An 18984-nucleotide genomic window follows, 5' to 3' on the forward strand; every position below is an offset into this window, starting at 1 on the left:
TTTAAATGCTCTTCCTGGAGTGGCCGAGAGAGACTCATTTTCGGTTTTTGTTTTTGTTTTTGTTTTTTGTTTTTTTTAGAAAGGGAGAAAAGGACGTGTGTTCTGGTGGTTCGAATCCTTGCAATGTCATTTTGCCAGACTGTTAAAAAAAAAAAAAAAGAAAGAAAGAAATGATGTGATGCTTGACCGATCTCTCAGTCTGAGGCTGCCTTTCTCTCTTCTCCCTCACCTTCTTCCATTCCAACTGGGTCGGGTCTCCCTGCCCCATAAGGCTTCCCCTCCCCCACGACTATTTCGTCCAGTTGTTCCAAGGAGTCAAGTGTCTATCCCACCTCCCTAATTTTGATTCCAAACTTTATTTTATATCAAAATGATCTATTTAACTCATATTAATGGAATGAACATTTTACTTTCCATCACCTGAAAACTGAAAGATAAATATTTAGCACACATCACATTTAAATAAAACTCATAGAAATGCAATTATGAATTAACCTCTTCACTATTGCCTCAAAGAAAATGAGATAACCTGGACGCATGCTCTCCGCCTATTGGATTACGTACACACTGGAAAACAGGCATAAAAAGGGATGTGAAATTTGAGTCCTTTTAAATATGTTCCTTTCTCCTCCCCCTGATACCCACTTGGATGGACATTGAGAAAGGGCCTCACACTGACCAGGTGTTTCTGAAATTTACTATATATATTTATTATATATAGCCCAGGCTCTCCTAGGTCCTTCCTTGGCAGTCATCCTGGCTCAGTCTCCAGAGTGCTAGGGTTAAAGGTGTGCACCACAACATCTGACTCTAAATGAGTTTTTAAAGAGGAAAAAAAAAAATCAGATTAAGCTTGCTGTAAGGTAGAGAGAAGTTACACACTGAAACAAAAAAAGAACTATATTGTAGAGTAACGTAGTAGTATGCCTTCAGGGAAAGAAGAAAAGGACGAGTTACTTGTTTTGTGAGAACAAGTTGCTAACAGACAGCATAGACCACTTTTTATTTGAGTTTTCAAAAGATTTACCTTGACCTTGTCAAGATTTGGTGGTAGATAATGAGAATGCTGGTGTGCACACTCAAGGGGTCCTTTCAAGAGATAGCAGTGGCTGAAGTAGAGGCAGATATGTTTGTGACTCTGCGCATTTGTCATGTGTTTAGACATAGGCTAAGTTTGTTTATAAATAGTTATGTCCTCTTCGGACAAAATAATTGGATAATTAATGAGACATTACTACATTCGTGTAAATGCTTAACATATTCAAGAGAGGGAACTTTCCATTCAATGTTTGTTTTCGTCTTTCATTTTTGAGCTGAGCATCATATGAAATCTATCAACAAACTTACAGTCAATTTTAATGAGTAAATGCATTCTACAAAGATTCCTAAGCATCTCTTCAAGTATATGGATATATAGATATGGTTTGCTTGTTATTGTGGAGACAAGGCTTTGCTGTGTACATCAGAATTGCCTTAAATGTTCCTTTGCCTAATGAGTACTGATAATACAGGTGCGCCACCACATCTAGCTTCCAAAGTTTCAAATACTTAAAGCACTGGTTTAATGTTTCAAGCTACTATTGATAACTACCATTGATGACCTATCTGTTCCAGGCACCATGTTAAGCAATTTGCAGTATCTTATTTTATTCCCATATTTTCATTTTAAAAATAAGAAAATGGAGTCCTAGAGAAAGTCAAGAAATTACATTAACGCACAGAGCTAGAATTTCTACCAAATCCTGTCTCTTTCCAAAGTCTTTTGATTATAACATCTGCCTGAGCTTCATGATCAATAATTAATTGATCAGCAGACCCTCTCTAGATATTAGAATCTTAGATTTAATTATGATTGCAGAACCTTGGCTAGTATGACATCAACTGAACACACAGGGTAAATTATAAGCAATACTCCTCACTCAATATGGTGTCCATCTCCTTTCTACCAGGCAGCTGACTGACTGGCGGTTTCAGCAGATGCAATCAAGGAAAATTTCCCGTTCATTTCTAACCTCATTATTTTGATATGATCTTAGGTCTTTTATGTCCACAATCTCTAACATTAGTCTATGCCCTGTATTGTTGCTTCCAAGAAAAAAAAATGCCAGAGTTTTGAAAACCACTCACCTCTTTTAATTTTCAGTTGATTCTCATCAGGATCTATAATTACGTGAAACGCTAAAACATAAGGATTGTGCTACACGATGTTTGCCCCAACTTCCAACTAGTTGCAAGTCATTTGTATCTTTAGCCTGCTTCTTTGATCCATACCGCTGTCATTATCGCAGAATCCATGAAAAGGTGGTTACAACTGTTATAACAAATAAACCCGCAAATATATCCGTGGGAAACCATAGAAACATATCGTTTGTCCTTCTGAGGGTCATTCCAGGTTAGAGGGCTGCTCAGCTCTCTCCGTCTGTCCTGAGGCTCCGGCATCAGTGTCTCCTCTGCTGAGCTGGCAGAAGGGCACAGAGGAGGTAAGATGGGCTGATCCTCAAGTCAAATACAACACTACTCAAGCAAGCTACCATGTACTTGCCCAAAACTGGGAACTTGCCACATGGGACTGCAAAGATCCCTGGATGGCTACTTCCTGGAAGCAACTTTATTACTGGGAAGGGAAAAATATCTTGATGGATAGCTGGCAGTCCCCAATCCACAGTATTGCGAGGAGAATAAGCTGCTGTGGACTATATAGTTCTGAATCTCACCTTGAGATTCCTTTTCCTCCTGGGAGCTATTTTACTAATAACTGCCCTTTGGGATTACCACTGTAAGAGACAGGTTCTCTGTGGCTTTATGGAAAGTTTGACAACTAGGAACAAATTATGATTCCTTAAATACCTAAGGACAGATAAAACAGAGTTAGATTGCCCAAATGAAAATTTGCAAAACAACAAAGAAAGCAGTAATAATGTAACTAATGGAAGTGTCATAAATCGGAATTAAAATGGCATAGAGACACATTTTAGGTGATGTCGGCTTCCATTACTCCCTCTGAGAATGCTGCTTATTCAGACCCATTTTCCACAGGTCGCATAGGACACCTTGTCATTAGCAAGCTAAGCACACTTACCTGTTCTTATATACAGTTTGTACACCAGAGAAACGCATGGCAAGAGCTATCCTGGGCTTTACTTACATCTGTTTAATTGTTCTTCACGGGACCAAGTTTGGTCTTGCTCCATGCTTAGTTATTATGGCATTTCTTCCTGTCATATAATTACCTGTTTCCACAAAATTATAAGATGCTTATAGCAACACAGGAGAAATTATCCCCAAGCACAAAAATCTGCATACTTTCTACAATAACCAAAAAAGGGGACATCTCCAGAAGGCTGATCTTACCATAGGCTCACTTAGCATGATGAGGATTAAAAGAGCGTTTCCTTGTGCTTTGCCATGAGTATTTGGGATGCTTTGCTCACTGAGTTATAGAAAACTTTTCAGACTTATTTCAGTGTATTTAGCTTTAAAGGAAAAAGAAAACAGTTGGTTGTGAAAACTCTCAAGGATGGTGAGCAACTGCTAAAATAACAGATCAGAAAACAACCTTGAAATCAGACTTGGACCTCAGACTTGATGCTGTGTGATCTCTGAAGGGGGCTCTCTTCAAATGGTCACCAATAAAAAGCAGCATCAGGTATGGAAATGCGGTGGAGAGATTTGCAATGATAAACTGACTTTCTCTGTCACCTGGCACTCTTCTGTCAACAGACACATAGTGTGACAGCAGCCTGAGTCCAGGAGCAGAGTCAGTTTGTGCCCTCAGATCCTGTCTTGGTGTTATCCAACAGGCTGTGCAGAACACTGGAAAGAAAACAGCCCCTCTGAGATGCCGCACGGTTCTCAGTCAAATCCCCAATTCAATCTGTGTCTGCTAGTGCTTTCTGTGACTGAGGAGAAAGGGACGAGCTTTATATAACTTCTGTGCAGACATCAAATCTCTCTGTCTCTGGAACTCGCTCTGTAGACCAGGCTGGCCTTGCATTCAGAGATCTCCCTGCCTGTGTCTCCACAGTGCTGGGCTGGAAAGCCTGTACCACTATGATGGGCTTTTTCATCCCTATCTTGATTCCCCTACTTTTAAATCCCATGAAGAATTTTTTTAATAAAAATGTTTGCAATAGAATTTATTTTTTCTCCTAGATTTGAAGTTTTAGGCTACTATTATAACCTAAATTGCTTCATTTGCAAAAAATCCAAGTTGGTCAATATTTTCATCTTAACACTTTATTTCTAAAACCGCATGTTTCCATTGTTTATTTCCAACTATCCTTAAAAATATAAACAGCACATTTCCATTTCCCTCCATTGAGAGGAAGAATTCTCGATAATCTCACCCAATTGTTAAAATTCAATCCAGGCAGGATCCCCACTCCACTCAAGTGATGACCTTTGCTATTCTGTAGTTATAGCAACCAGAAGATGTCCTTCTGTCTGTCTGCTGTGTTCTCTTTCCAAAGTAATGATGGCCTTTATATGCTGTGATGTAATGTGGAGAACGTTTTACATGTTTTGATTTCTTGATTCTTTGTTGCACTCAGCGATTTAAAAAAAAAAAAGATGCCATTAATTGAAATGGATTTGCCATGGGGTGTGTGTGTGTGTGTGTGTGTGTGTATGGAATATGGATCATTCTTTTAGATATTGTTTCATATCATCTTCAAGCTTCCTTAATTAACTTGTAGTCTAATGTCTCAATAATCACATTTGCTTATCCTATCCTTGTATCTTAATCTAAGCATACAGAGAGGAAAAGACATAAAACAAACAGGATCGCTTATAGGGTGCAGTCATCTGATGGAAGAATGTATAACTGAGCTGCTAAACTAGGCCTTACGGTTTTCCTCTGACCTTGGGTATTTTAAGTCTCATTTTACCAGTCTGAAATATCACTTTAATTATAGTAATTACCTATCTCACAGGGTTTGTGAGGCTTAATTAATGTTAGCAAAGTGTTAAAGCTATTTAGTAGAACAGCACTATAGCAGCAAACTACCTGAAAATACAGCCTCCCACCTTGAAGAGCTCTCAGTTTTACACTCCTTTTCTTTGTGTCTTCAGCATGATATTGCACTTGCCCCCTTTTAAAACGTCCACTTCCATTTTGTGGTCTTTTCCTCTTGGAATTTGCCTTGGATGAAAATCAATCAGGAGGCTAGGCAATAAGAGTCCCTTCCATCGAGGAGACATCCCAGTCCTCTCTTCAGTCGGAATCATGCATTGCCCGCCAACCGTTTGAATTTTGTTCTCAAAACATCTTTTGTTTGGAACTAAGGAGTGAACGACTGGGGTATCTGTTTGCTGCATTGTGGAAATGGTGCCTGGGTCCACTTCTAATAATGGAGCCTCAAGTTTACCAGCTTTTATGGTACTCTTTACCATGTTAACACCTGCCCATCTAAGCCCTGGAATTTGCAAGTTAAGATCTGTGTACATTTGCCCGACCTGTTCCCTGCACAGCAGTGCTGGCCAAATGGAGCAGTGGAGGCTGACATCCAGTTCCTTGTTCTCCTGGTCATGCCGTGTTCTTGTGGGTCTACTTTCCACAAGGGCACTAATGGAGACCAGAAATGGCCTGGCTAGTAACCTAAGTTAGTTAGTAGTGTGTAAGTAATCATGCCCACACTTACTAATATTAAAAATTGTATCTCATATTTTAAATAGCCTATAGAAATATATCTATGGTAAGATTAAAATCATATGCCAGTATATCTTTAGCCATTTCACCTAAAACACACTTACCATGCATCCCAGTTTCAAATAGAGTGTAAATGGTATAAAATTCTCGGTTGTATTAATTTATTGCTGCTAGGGTAGGGGTTGTCTATAATTTGGAAGGTGAAAAATAATAACTAAAATGGGAACACAGATTGAATAGTCATAGGAATGTAATTTTTAGTTGGAATAACTATTGTTTGAAAAGGAGCCCATTGGTCCCAGTCTAGTCTCTGTGTCCATTGTTAAAATTTTGTATGGGTGTCTTTGTTTGAAGCATAGATTTTTTTTCCTGTTTGTAATATGCCTCAGTTCAGTTACATGATGACAACATAGTTTTCCCTTTTGGAATGTTTCCATATTTAAAAATGTTTATACCTGCAAACTCGGGCTTAACGAAGAGTAAGCACTCTGCTTTCCGGGAGAAGCACTGATTGACTTACCCACCTTTCTTTACCAAGTTTCAAGAGTCCTAAATTTGAATAGTGCCAACAAGAACTGTATCTATGTTGACTGAGGTTTCTGTCTCACCTGGTCCCTCTATGCCACCCACAGCCATGCCACCCACAGCGGTTCAGTTCCAAATAAACACACAGAGGTCTACGTTAATCATAAACTCATTGGCCTAGTAGCTCAGGCTCCTTATTAACTCCTATAACTTATATTTCCCCATAATTCTTGTCTGTGTTAGCCACGTGACTTGGTACCTTTTTCAGTGAGGCAGTCACATCTTGATTGCTCTGTGTCTGGCTTCCTCTCTGTCTGGATGGGGACTGCAGACTGAAACTTCTCTCTTCCCAGAATTCTCATTGTCCCGCCTCAACTTCCTGCCTGGTTGTCCTGCCTATACTTCCTGTCTGACTACTGGTCAATCAGCATTTTATTTAAAATAATACAAGTGACAGGATAAAAGACCCACAGCTTACCTATATGCTTCGCTGTCCAGTACCCTTCTTGGAGAAGCCCAGATATGAAAGCTTGTAGTAAAATTTATTCTTCAGCCACAGACAAAAGACTGTCAGAATGAAAATGAACCTGTGAAGAGACACTTACACTGACTGGTTGAAATTATGAGTTCAGAGGAGAGCTGGCTCCAAGCAAGAAATAGCCATGGCTTATCAATGTTATGGGTGACATGATTCCTCTTGTGTCTTCTGGAGTCATCCCTTCACCTTGTCACCTCCATCAGAATATTTTCCTCAAAGTTACCACTGCATAAGACTCAGGCCTCATACCTAGACATAAAGGATATTCAAAGAAAGAGAAAGGATTTGTTATGTGTCTAAATATTTAGCATGAAAATATTGCCTAGAAGCACTACTGTCTAACTCCTCCAAGGTAAAATTAGACCCCAGGTACACATATTAAACCAACCACTGTCAAAGACAATGAAACTTCTAAACATGTCATTTATGGGACTAAAGATGGGATTGCCCTGAAGAACATGACAGTGTTGAGGATAGAAACCATGTTACTGTTAAGGTCTGAGGAGATTCTAATAGATTCATTACTGTTGGTTAGAAATACCATTGTTTCCTGCCCTGACTATCACTTGACTTTTACTACCTTTGAAAGGCTACTCAGATTTAAGTAAGCTTCATGAATCATGCCAAATTATGTATGAGAGGCAGTTAGTTTGAAGTAATAGGAGTTAGTTTTTTATTGTGAGCAAATTAGTGAATCATAATATCACTCATGAATGCCTATTCAGTGGGCTTTATTTTGAATAGCATGGCTTTCTGGGGCGTTTTGACTTCTCTACTCGTCTTTAAGGAGTCCTATCTGTGTTCATGATCACCAGACCTTTTGTACTGGACTATACAAATCATGGACTGGCTAGCCAAGTGTAAGTATAAGGGATGGGAGCTAAAATTCTCTGGATGTGTAGAGAAAGAAAAAAGAATGGAAACGTTAAAGGAAATTAGGTTAAGAGAAATCATAAAATTTTAGGAGCATAGCATATCTAGTTTAACACTTTGGTCCATTTTGAACATGTTCCCATAATGCCTTCTACCGGCCCTCAAATCTATGCGCTAATGTAATTGCAAAGTATCACAAGCAAAGTAAATAGCCAGTCTTTAAATTTTCAAGTTGATCCCCAAACTGACTCAAATTTGCAGAAATCTGGCATAATTTAAAAGTAAATAAATAGAAGCAGCGCTTAACAGAAGGTTCCCGACATAAACAAAGCTGTGCCCGTTTTATTTATTTATGGGATCCTGCAAAGTGTCATGCTCACTTAAAATAGTCAGCGTGAGAGTGATTGATTTTTAAAAATTGAATAGATTTCAGTAACATGAGCATTTTTAAAATTAAGCAGCTTGGTAAGAGGAAAGAAAAATGGCTTTTGGGATAATATTGTACTTCAGAAAACATTTGTCTATTCAGATTTTTTAAAGGTTTACTCTGAGAAAATAGTCGCTGTTTTCGCTGTTGTAGTTTTACCAAATGTGCATTTGAATTGGAATAGTAAGGTATCTCCCCACACATATAGTACCTGAAGGTCTCTTGAGATTGAATGTTAAATATGAGTGTAATTATTCAACTTTAATCTTATTCATTCAATAAAATTTTACCATGCTCTGAAAAAAACGCAATGAGTTAAAAGTCTTATTCCTATGGAATTTTTAATTTACTGTTGTCTCTTCGCTCAGCTAATAGCCATTTGCTTTTCCTTTCCAGACAAGATTGTTCTTTAGCACAGTTTCATCAAATAAATATTTCGTGAACATTTACTATATACATTACTATATACATGATATATAAGTGCTGAGAAATTATCTTAATAAACAGTACTCAGACAACATTAAAACACACACACATCTAACAACAATTACCTCTCCTCCTTTATAAAGGGAAGTATTGGAAGTATTCACATGACAATAAGTCAAATAAAACAAGAGAACACTCAGGAAACTTTCATCCTGTAACTTTCCAGGGATGACTTCATAGTCTTCTTCAAGTAGAAGGACTTACGTGAGAAAAAGGGAAAAGGAGTATGAGACAAAGGAAACTGTCATTAAAAGCTGAGCAAACACAGGCACACAAAGGCCATGCTGTTGAATATGACTACAGTGATGAGGACTTTCAAAAAGCAAAACAGTGATGGTGACTGAGGCACCAGGACAGAATTACATTGTATGTAAGTTTTAAAGTCACATGAGAAAGGGGGATTTAAAGTGTTCAGGAACTCTGCAGTCAGCTGCCCTTTTTGATTGCTTGGTTTGCTCTGAAAGGACCCTGCTGACTTAATTTGGATAAGATGACTGGACTGGAAGGGGCATTCTGTCCCTGAAGGACATTTTAGATTTTGCAGAAACAGGAAGGAGATTCTACAGGCAAAGCAGTGAGTGCTTAGAGTTGATCTAAGGTACAGAGAAGCTTTCTGGCACAAGGAAAGTGATTCAGAAAAGTTATTGAAATGACAGACAATCCCCTAAAAAAAGGTGTCCCTGCATGGATAAGTGGTCTACAGACAATGATGCTTCACGGTCCTCAAAGAAACTGAGGTTCAGACTTTGTGTTTTATCAGCAGGTCAACTTTGATAAGTTTCTGTTATTCTTCCTATGCAATAACTCCATAATCCATTTATTCTCATTAAATATCCAAACTCTCATTGTTTCATAATTTATTTTATAGAAAATTATTATCTATTTTATGTGAGAATTATAACATAGAGGCTCTTGCTGCCCATTTCAACTTGCTCATTTAGAAGCCCATAATGGTACCAATAATTTAGACTTTTGTCCCCATAGAAAGGGTTTCAGAGGCATTGTGGTTGCATGCATAACTACATAGTCAACTATATCTCTCTTCTGGTCTCCAGAAGTCAAGATGTCAAGAACAGGCTGAAAATTCTAACCCTTGCACGTTCATTGCCACACTTGCCCCCTATACTATTGACCGGTGATCAGCGATGTTTCTATCAAAACACAGTACCTTTTCACTGTTTCACCAGAAACTCTCAATTCCCAGGACCTTGTTTATTTTCCACACTGTAGTTTTCATATGGCTCTATATACCTACCATTAACCATCCATGTGCCCCTAGCTCCTGAGATTGTCTATCCATTATCACCGAGATCCTCAGGATCTGTGGAAGTCCCTTTATCTTCTTGTACTGGCTGCCCTGCATTTACTTTATGGAGGTTACATACTCCTCTTGAGGAGTCAACCAGAAAGCTGTGCCTTTGTCCTCATCACCACTCAAAGTATCCTATTCCCTGGGCAGGTTTTCACTCCCTTGCTTTAGTACTATGAACATCATGCCATACTGCGACCTGCACTTCGTTTAAGTCATCTAAAGAACTCTGGGCTCCTCTTAAGTCATTGAAACATGCTCCTTCAGTTCATGGCTTACTCTGCCACAATTCCATTTTAGATCCCAAGGGCTTGCAAACCCTTGGTGTATAATGTTTCTAATACACTGATTATCTATTAGTCTTTCAAAATTCTATGGCCACACTCTAGATCAACCATCTCTCTTTTTAGGTCATTCCCTGTAGGAGGGGGCACTTGTTTGTCCTGGCGGCTTAGCCCCAAAATAATCACACGGAAACCGTATTAATTAAATCAGTGCTTGGCGCATTAGCTCTAGCTTCCTGTTGGCTAACTCTTACATCTTAATTTAACCCATTTCCATTAATTTGTGTATCGCTATGTGGCAGTGGCTTACCAGCCAAAGTTCCCAGCATCTGTCTCCTGTAACTACTCTCTCTGACTCTGCCCTTCTTTCTCTCAGCATTCAGTTTAGTTCCCCCCCCCGCCAGCTAAGTTCTGCCCAACTATAGGTCCAAATCAGTTTCTGTATTCATTAATGGTAAACACGGCATACAGAGGGAAATCCCCATCAATTCCCTTAAATCTTTGATTCACATATATTCCCTAAACCCCACCTCAGAATGTAAAATTCATTTCACACCTCTCACCATTCTCACACTTTTACCACACCCTTGCTTCCCTGCATCTTTACTATAAGAAATCTCTTGCAACAATTTTCAAATTTCCATAATCAATCAATTTGAATACCCTCTTTTCATAGACCTCATTGTCTTGACTTTCTCATGGTGAACACAATTAGAGAAAACCCTTTACCTTGAAAACACAGAGCTTAATGGCTTCCTTCACTCCTGTGTCTCTGACTAGGAAATATATTCTATGAGTCTATGTCTCATTTTAATTTTGCTACAGTTGTTCAGGTAGGATTTTAATGATACAGCATTTACAACACGTTTCTCCCTCCTCTGTTTTGTATTTTTTGTCTTCAAACCTATGACACCACCTTCCCACTCTTTCTTCCAGTTTCTACTTTACTGAGTTAATTCATAAAAGCCATGGGAAGAAAACTTCCATAAACCCCACCTATCACATTAACAGTGAGCCATTAATGATCATTGCTCAACATTCTTTCTTTCCTCTTATGAGAAGAAACGCTGGATGTTCCTATTTAATGTTCAAACACACCACATTTTCACTAGGAACTTTGCTCAAGAAATTCACCATAGAAAGGCCCCCTTTCCATCACAAGTTATTCCCATCAACTCAGTCATTACCATTGTGACATAAAACCCGTTTGCTTTGCTTTCCTAGCTCATCCCATTTCTTCCCCAACTACAGCTCCAGTCACTTCTTTTGCAGTGAAATTTCTCCAAAGCACACTTGAAAAGTCATGCTTTCTTTTCAACTTGGCACATTGAACCAGTTTCAGTTAGCTGTGGATAAAGATTTCCAGTGCTTGCCCTTTGCTAGATTTAAACATGACTTCAGCCTGCCTCTTCTATTTCCTGTAAGTTGCACCTGACATTTCCCCCATAGCTTTTAGAAAATCACTCTTGTGGCTAATCTCCCAGTGATGAACTGGTTCAGGGTTGGACATCAGAGAATCATTTTCTTTCCTTTCTCTGTTCACCCCCTTCTTCATTTGAGCCAATCTAGTGACACTGAAATTCATCCATATGCTACGGAGTTCAGAAGGCAAATCTCCACTCTAGACTTCTATATATAACTTCTTATCGGGCATCTTTCTTCTGAAATACTCCCTGAACTGAATGAGTAATTAGTAGAAATTTCAACTTTTTATATCAGAAATCTTGATGTCATTCTCTATTCCTTGTTATGTCTATGATGGTTAATTTTCTATGTCAACTAAACAGAACAAAGGGTTATTCAGCTTTCTGGCAAAACATTATCTCAGAACAGTGCTGGGGTGTTCTGGGGAAAGCCCAGTGTTTGAATTTGTGATGATCACCCCTATCAATGTTGGTGGACATCATGCAGCATGTGGAGGTCCAGAAGGAGGAAAAGTGTGGAAGAAAGAAAATATGTCTCTCCCTGTGGTCTGGAAGATCTCTTAGCACTTGCTTTCACACATCAGTGCATTCTTGGCACTTTGAATTCAGACTGTGACTCACAATTGGGCTCCCCAGGTTTTGTGAGCCTTCAGCTTGAACATGGTATGTTATAGGACTCCTCAGGCTCTGAAATCATGTCAGTCAATGCTCCATAATGCATTTCTCCTTTTTGTCCAATTTTCAAACAGAATCCTGACTTATACAATCTCTTACTCTTTTCGCCATTAGTCTGTAAATCTTCCTTTTGCCTCTATTAAGGCATAGTAAGGGAGTTGTTCATCTTCTGCTTAGATAACCTCTCAACACTGAGATAATCCCTCCTTGCTCCCCCCAATTATAGGCATGGTTTTCTTCCACATATAGTTGACCGATTTTCCCCCTGTACGGTTTACTAACTTTTCTACTAAAATGTGCTACACTACCTTAATTTTTCTCACCTCCCAAAGAAGAAAACCCTTACTCCTCTAATGGTGGCGGTGACTTTGAACTATGATGAGCTCTGCCTACCCCTTGTCTTCCACTAAGAGGCAGTTTTCAATATTATTTCTCACTCTACTGTGCTTCCTATGTACAATGTGTGGTCAATTAAAGAGGATGAACAGCTGGCATCCCCATTTTCCAAGTTGGAACTACTATGAAGTATCCACAAACTGTAGAGTACCTTATAAAATCCCATGAGTCATCCCTTGTAACTACAGCATGATTTGTTTCTTTTGTCAAAGCTTTAGATTTTCTTCTCATACTGGCCAATTGTTGTTGAGAGGAGTAACTACCCAATCCATTAAAGTCTCATCAAATTTGACCTGTGACCTTTGAACTTGAAGCAGACTCTACAGTAAATGTATGGAGCTAGGTCACCTGTCAGTCAGATTGCAATAAAAATCTCTTCAGCAGCCACAGAAGGATCACTGTCAGTATCTGACATTTAGTTGCAGTGAAATTATTAAAAAAAAATTTTGGAGGCACAAAACTGAAAGTAGATGCTAAAATTAATTCAGTGGCAGGTTCACCATCTCGGGAGTTTGAGAAATTGTGGCAATGGTAATTTTAAGGAATTTTGAATAGGATGATTATTTCTAGGGGCCACTGCTATATTGGAAAATGGTGGGGCAAATCAATCACTAATATAAAGAGGGTTGTCTGTGGCCAGTGAAAAGCAAAGACTGAAGATTATGGGTTTTTTTTAGGAACTGAGTGCTGGGGACACAGAATTCCCAATGCTAGGAGGATTCTCCAGCTCAATAACAGGAAAGAGTAAGATTATGAAACCCGTGACATGGATACCTGGATTGGAGCACTCCCAAACTTTAAATCTCCAGATTTTTCTGAATCACTGAAAACACTCCTTCTTAATTAGTAGACCAGTCTTTCTTTGATTGTGGTCTCTTCTTTGCAATATTAAATGTGTTTTCTATGAGATGCACAACCATTCCCATTCTGTTCCGTTTGCAGTCATGCCCATGTCTCAACTCTGCCTGACACTAAGCCAATAACTAGGATTAAGTCACAATTTACTTCATGTAGATAATCTACTAAAGTAGCAAAGGGGTTGTAACCTAAAGAAAAGCTATCCAATATATGTCATAAGGATCCAGAATAATAAACATGGGATACCAATGTAAGATTGTTGAATCAAAAGTATTTATCCACACAAGAGTGCTGTAATCCCCGGTTACAGGATTTGAAATTGGTGCAAAGTACCTGGAAGGTAAGATAAGGTGCTAGAATGAGGATTTCTCATCGAAGTCTGGACAAATCTGTAGCTAAAAGTATTTCTTTGTCCCACCCAGTCCCACAGCCTCTTATTAAATAATCATTCAGAGACTTTATATTAATTATAATTGTGTGGCTGATGGCTCAGGCTTATTATTAGCTAGCTCTTACATTTAAATTGACCCATTTCTAAAAATCTGTGTATCGCCACATGGGTTCCTGGTGTTACTTGTTTTCTAATACATCTTGTTGCTCTGGTCACTTGCTTGCAACTCTCTTGACCCTGCCCTTCTTCACCTTTATCTCTGCTTGGATTTCCTGCCTAGTTATATTCTGCTGTGCCATAGGCCAAAGTAGCTTTATTCATCAACCAATAAAACAACACATATTTGCAATGTATAGAAGGACACCTCACATTTCAAATTGATGGGCTCTACTCTGAGGTAGAAGTGACAGAACTGTTTAAAGCTACAGCTGTGAGACAGCAAAGACTCACATAAATGGGCATTGGCTGAGTCAGAGAACCTATCAGACCACTATGATCTCTGAGGGAAATTTTCATGTACCAAAGGAAAAGTGATGTTGTTAGCCGCACTGATAATAACCAGATTCTTTGATAACAGTGGGACTCATAGGGGCCCTAATTAATGGCGACAAGGTGGCAATGCTGAACTGTCAGACTCCAGTTGGTAGAATTATTATAATGAGCAGTAACATCAGAATGGCAGGCAGAAGAAGGCCTACGGAGATCTATAGAGGTAGAGAGTATAATGGAAATTACATAAGAGAAAGATGTGTGTGCATGTAATCTAGTTAAGTTACAGTGCATGAAGCAAAATGAAGGAAGATGGAGGCTGAGCGCAGTCACTCAAAAAAAAAATCAAAAGATGTTCCCATCCCTTACCTACATTTGGCATCTATCTAAGTCTGTTTTTAGATCCTGGGACTGCTGGCTGAAGGTATGGCTCTTCCCTAAGAAGAAAGAAAGCTGAAACACCACAGAAAGACAGCAATGATTCCCATAGTCTATTCTAATCAGACCTTGGCATTTGCAAATGTATTATACACAGGAGTGAAAAGAGAAAGAAAAGTGTTTCAGAAGGTTTGTTAGACACAGGTCCAAGTTGACACAGGTACCCAGAGTCATGAACATCAATACAGTCATCCTGCTTTGAGTAGAATATGCTTTATAGTCAAATTCTAGCAGTGGCCCACAGAGGATTTCACAAAGACCACTAGGTTTATTGACTTGTTTGATCAAGGAATGCACAAATGAAGCAAATCTGATAAACCTTGAGAAACGCCCTCTCATGAATGTCTGGGCTCTAGGCTAAAAGCTTCCATCCTGCTGAAGAGAAAGGCAAAGTTTCTGCGCTGATCATTTATAATGGTGGTGGATGTATTGGCACTGAAACAAGGCGGAAGAGGCAAGCAATTATTACAATCCTGAAAGATATAGTAGACTCAAGATCATTTACCCACACTCTGTTTCTATTTTAATTCTTTAGTCAGCTCTCTGTAAAATCTAGGTAGATCCTAGGTTTACAGTTTACTAAATGCTCAATAAACTATTAAAAGCTAAAGTTGTTTTTTAAATCAGGTTTTGTATATGTGTGTTTGTGTTTCAGGGTATGTACACGTATTATTAAATACATAGAGGCCAGAGAAACACCTATAGAGTCATTCTTTCTCAGACACCATCCACCTTGTATTTTGAGACAGGGCCTCTTAGTGGCCTCAGGACTGTTTATTAGGCTAGGCTGAATGGGCAGTGAGACCTGGGATCAGAAGTATTCTTCATCACATCCGTTGTTTTTACATGAATTTTGACATTGAGCTCAGATCCTCATGTTTGGGTGGCAAACTTTCCCAGCTTCTGTCTTTTAAGATCCTCCATTTTTTTAGAACAAATGTTCTGAAATAAATAAATGTTCCCATCATAGACCAATTTAAGCACAAATATACTTCCAAAGATCCTATTACCATTTACACTAATGAGTTCTTTAGTTTTTGATGAAACCCTAGAAGTTCATTTATTTCTCCTTATGCCATCTTTTCCACTATCAACACAGACCAATAACTTAAGAAATTCTTGGCTAGCACATATAGATTTAAATCTCTATGTATTCTTTTGCCATTTTTCTAACTTTGATTTTGTGAAATATAAGAGAGTATGCTATTAATATTATTCTTTACATACAAATATAATAATATCAATTTACTCTTTTATAAGGTCAGTCCACATGCACTCAAAGGTACTTTAAAATATAAAATTTGAAATAATAAAGAATAGATTAAAATCTAGCCAATACAGAATATTACATCACCAATATATAAGAAACTCGAATAGTTTGGAGCTTCTTGGTTTGTAAAATAGCTTTGCCTAGTGGCATTGAGTGAGAAGTAAAGATTTCCTAACTTCATTTTTTTGGCCGAGGATTTTACACAGAGAAGACGGCCTATAATTATTTTTTCATATGCTTGGATTTCTTTTCAGGTGGTGGTGGTGGTGGTGGTGGTGGTGGTGGTGGTGTGTGTGTGTGTGTGTACACGCGCACATGTGTGTGTGTGTCACTATACACACATCCCCCCAATAAGTTATTAATTTTAATTTTGAGAGAACTCCACCTCTACTCTGCTCTGTGAGAATAAAGAGCTGTATCATATGTGGGCTTCATGATACCTGACTAAAGATATTTACCTCTTTACAAAATTTCCACTGTGTTGGCCAGCAGCAGAATATAGTCCTACACCAAATTAAAGAGTAGACATAGGTAAAACCTTTGACTTAAATCAAACCTTAAGCAACAGCAAAAAATAAAACAGAAACAAATGTGCACACCCAAGAAAATCATAATCTCCAAGAGTCAGTTCACATCTAAATGAGGGTTCTTGCTTTGATGCAGAATTAATTAGTACTATTTTTCCTCTTCGTTTCCTTGCCCAGAAATCAAGTTCCTCAGCTGTCGGAATTCACGAATCTTCCTTAACTCTGTAGCAGAACCATAAAGAAGGGTTTTGTTTTGTTGTTGATTGCCTTCAGTGGATGCTCCTGTGCCTTATAATTGATATTTAGATGTTGCATAATTCCAACACTTCATGGTTTTTTTCTCCTCTGTTTTACATGTATTCTATTTGATGGCATTTAACCTTTGGTTTGATCTCCTTTTCCTTGGAGCTTTCTTTTTGAATTAGTTCTTCCACCTGCCTAGCAATGCTGCTAACTCAGGTTTATAGCAATCTGTCTCCCAACATCATTCATCTTCTCTTCAAGTAAAAGTCGGTACAACTCAGCCTGGACTCTCTTGCCGCTGGGAGATTAAACCATAAGTTGGAAAACAGTGGATGGAATGCAAGTATCAGAAGGCGTCTAAGAGAAAATACAAAGGACGTAAAGACTTTTGAAGGTCTCAAAGCCTTCACCCTATCTTCCAGGCAGCAGAAGGTGAATCCGGGAGGGAGTTAGCAGTGGTCCAGTGTAGAATAACCCAGAGAAAAAGATTCACCATACATTAGACAGTCTAACAAAAGAATTTTGGAGTGGGCTATTAGATGACCTGATAGTAAGATGGATATTCACTTGGCAATTTTATATTAAATATATTAGTCAATAATGTGCTTACTAACTTTCATTTGATGGTTCACAACCTAGGATGGTATTAAGCCACTTTGGGGCATTTAAAATAGGTAGGGACATTGTTATCATTACAATGATGGACAAATATACCTTGTATAATGATGGCAGTGATCAACGATATAAACTGGAATTCCTGGAAATTCAGTCCAATGAAGAGTCAGCTTAAACAGATTGCCATCGAGGCTCCAACTGAGAAATACAGCCACATGGATAGAGACAGTTTGTCAGCCAGTTGTGACCTCCCATTTTACATATTACTGATAATGAGCTGCCTTTAGCAAATGCAGCAGTTACTGGAGCACTATTTCCTGCACCTTTGGCTGTGCAAATAAAATCTGTACATTTCAAAACTGTCTATTCTGTGTCAAGGAGAAAGGTCAAAATAGCTGTTTATTATACAAGTCATAAAAACAAATAATGCCTCGCTGAGTCAGCTACTTTCCACTTTCTCATCAGCTGAAGGATCTTAGTTTCAGAAAGATTCACACGTGTGTGTGCCCGTGTGTGTGTGCACGCGTGTGCACGCACGCGCACACATATACACACTTTCCAAATTCAGAGACTTAGATATATCTCTGAAGACAAACATAAACACAAGTGTATACACAAGTTGTCATGCAAATTATTAACCCCAGAGAAACAGACTATGTTTATCAAAAGAAAAATTCTCTGAAGAGAATTTTAATAAACATGTAAATAATGATTTATTGCAACATCAGTGGGCATCCTCAGGTTCAGACACAGATGGCTCAGAGGTGCACGACCATCAATGCAGGGTGAGGACCACAAACAACAAATGCTGATCACACTGGCTGAAACTTCCTTTTTCCATCCCCAAATGTTTTCAGCTGTTTGGGAAAGTATTCCTAGGCTTTTGTGAGTGGGGAGAGATTCAGACACTTACATCATGATTTGAAGATTGCACTTGCTGGGGTGAGGAACTGGCAGCAATGGGACTGTTCTGAGTAACATTTCATGAACTTCTAGGACGGAGGCTGGTTCACGGGTGTCCATGCTACCCATTCTTCTGTGATGAGCATCTTTGAGTAAAATCAATTTTTGTTTAAGGTTTCAGATTTTACAACCATCTAAACATTCTGTTTCCATGTGACTTGTTACTTAGAATGTATATTTAATATCTGAATATTTCTCATGTTATTTTTTGTTTCCAAGTGACTAGTTACTTAGAATATGTACTTAATATCTGGATATTTCTCATGTTATTTTGAAATTCATAGCAGTAGAAAGTGCCTTTTTTGGTTCTATGACTATATTAAATGTACTGTATATGCCAGCCTCCTTTTTCATCTTTTTTTTTTAATTCCAAGTCTTGTCACTACTCATATAGGTCTTGAATTGATTATGTAGACTATGCTGGCTTCAAACTCGCCACCCATCTTCCACAGTCTTGTGACTGATAGAAATAGAGTCATCTACTACCACGTCTGACTTTTATGTGTTAATGTCTATACTCTATAATTTTCTTTGAAATTACCTTCCTTCTTTTTCTTTTTGTACTTGTAGATAAAACAAATTTCTACCATGTAAGAGAGACTCAAT

Source organism: Myodes glareolus, chromosome 17, assembly GCF_982192425.1.
Source record: "Myodes glareolus chromosome 17, mMyoGla1.1, whole genome shotgun sequence".
Taxonomy (NCBI): domain Eukaryota; kingdom Metazoa; phylum Chordata; class Mammalia; order Rodentia; family Cricetidae; genus Myodes; species Myodes glareolus.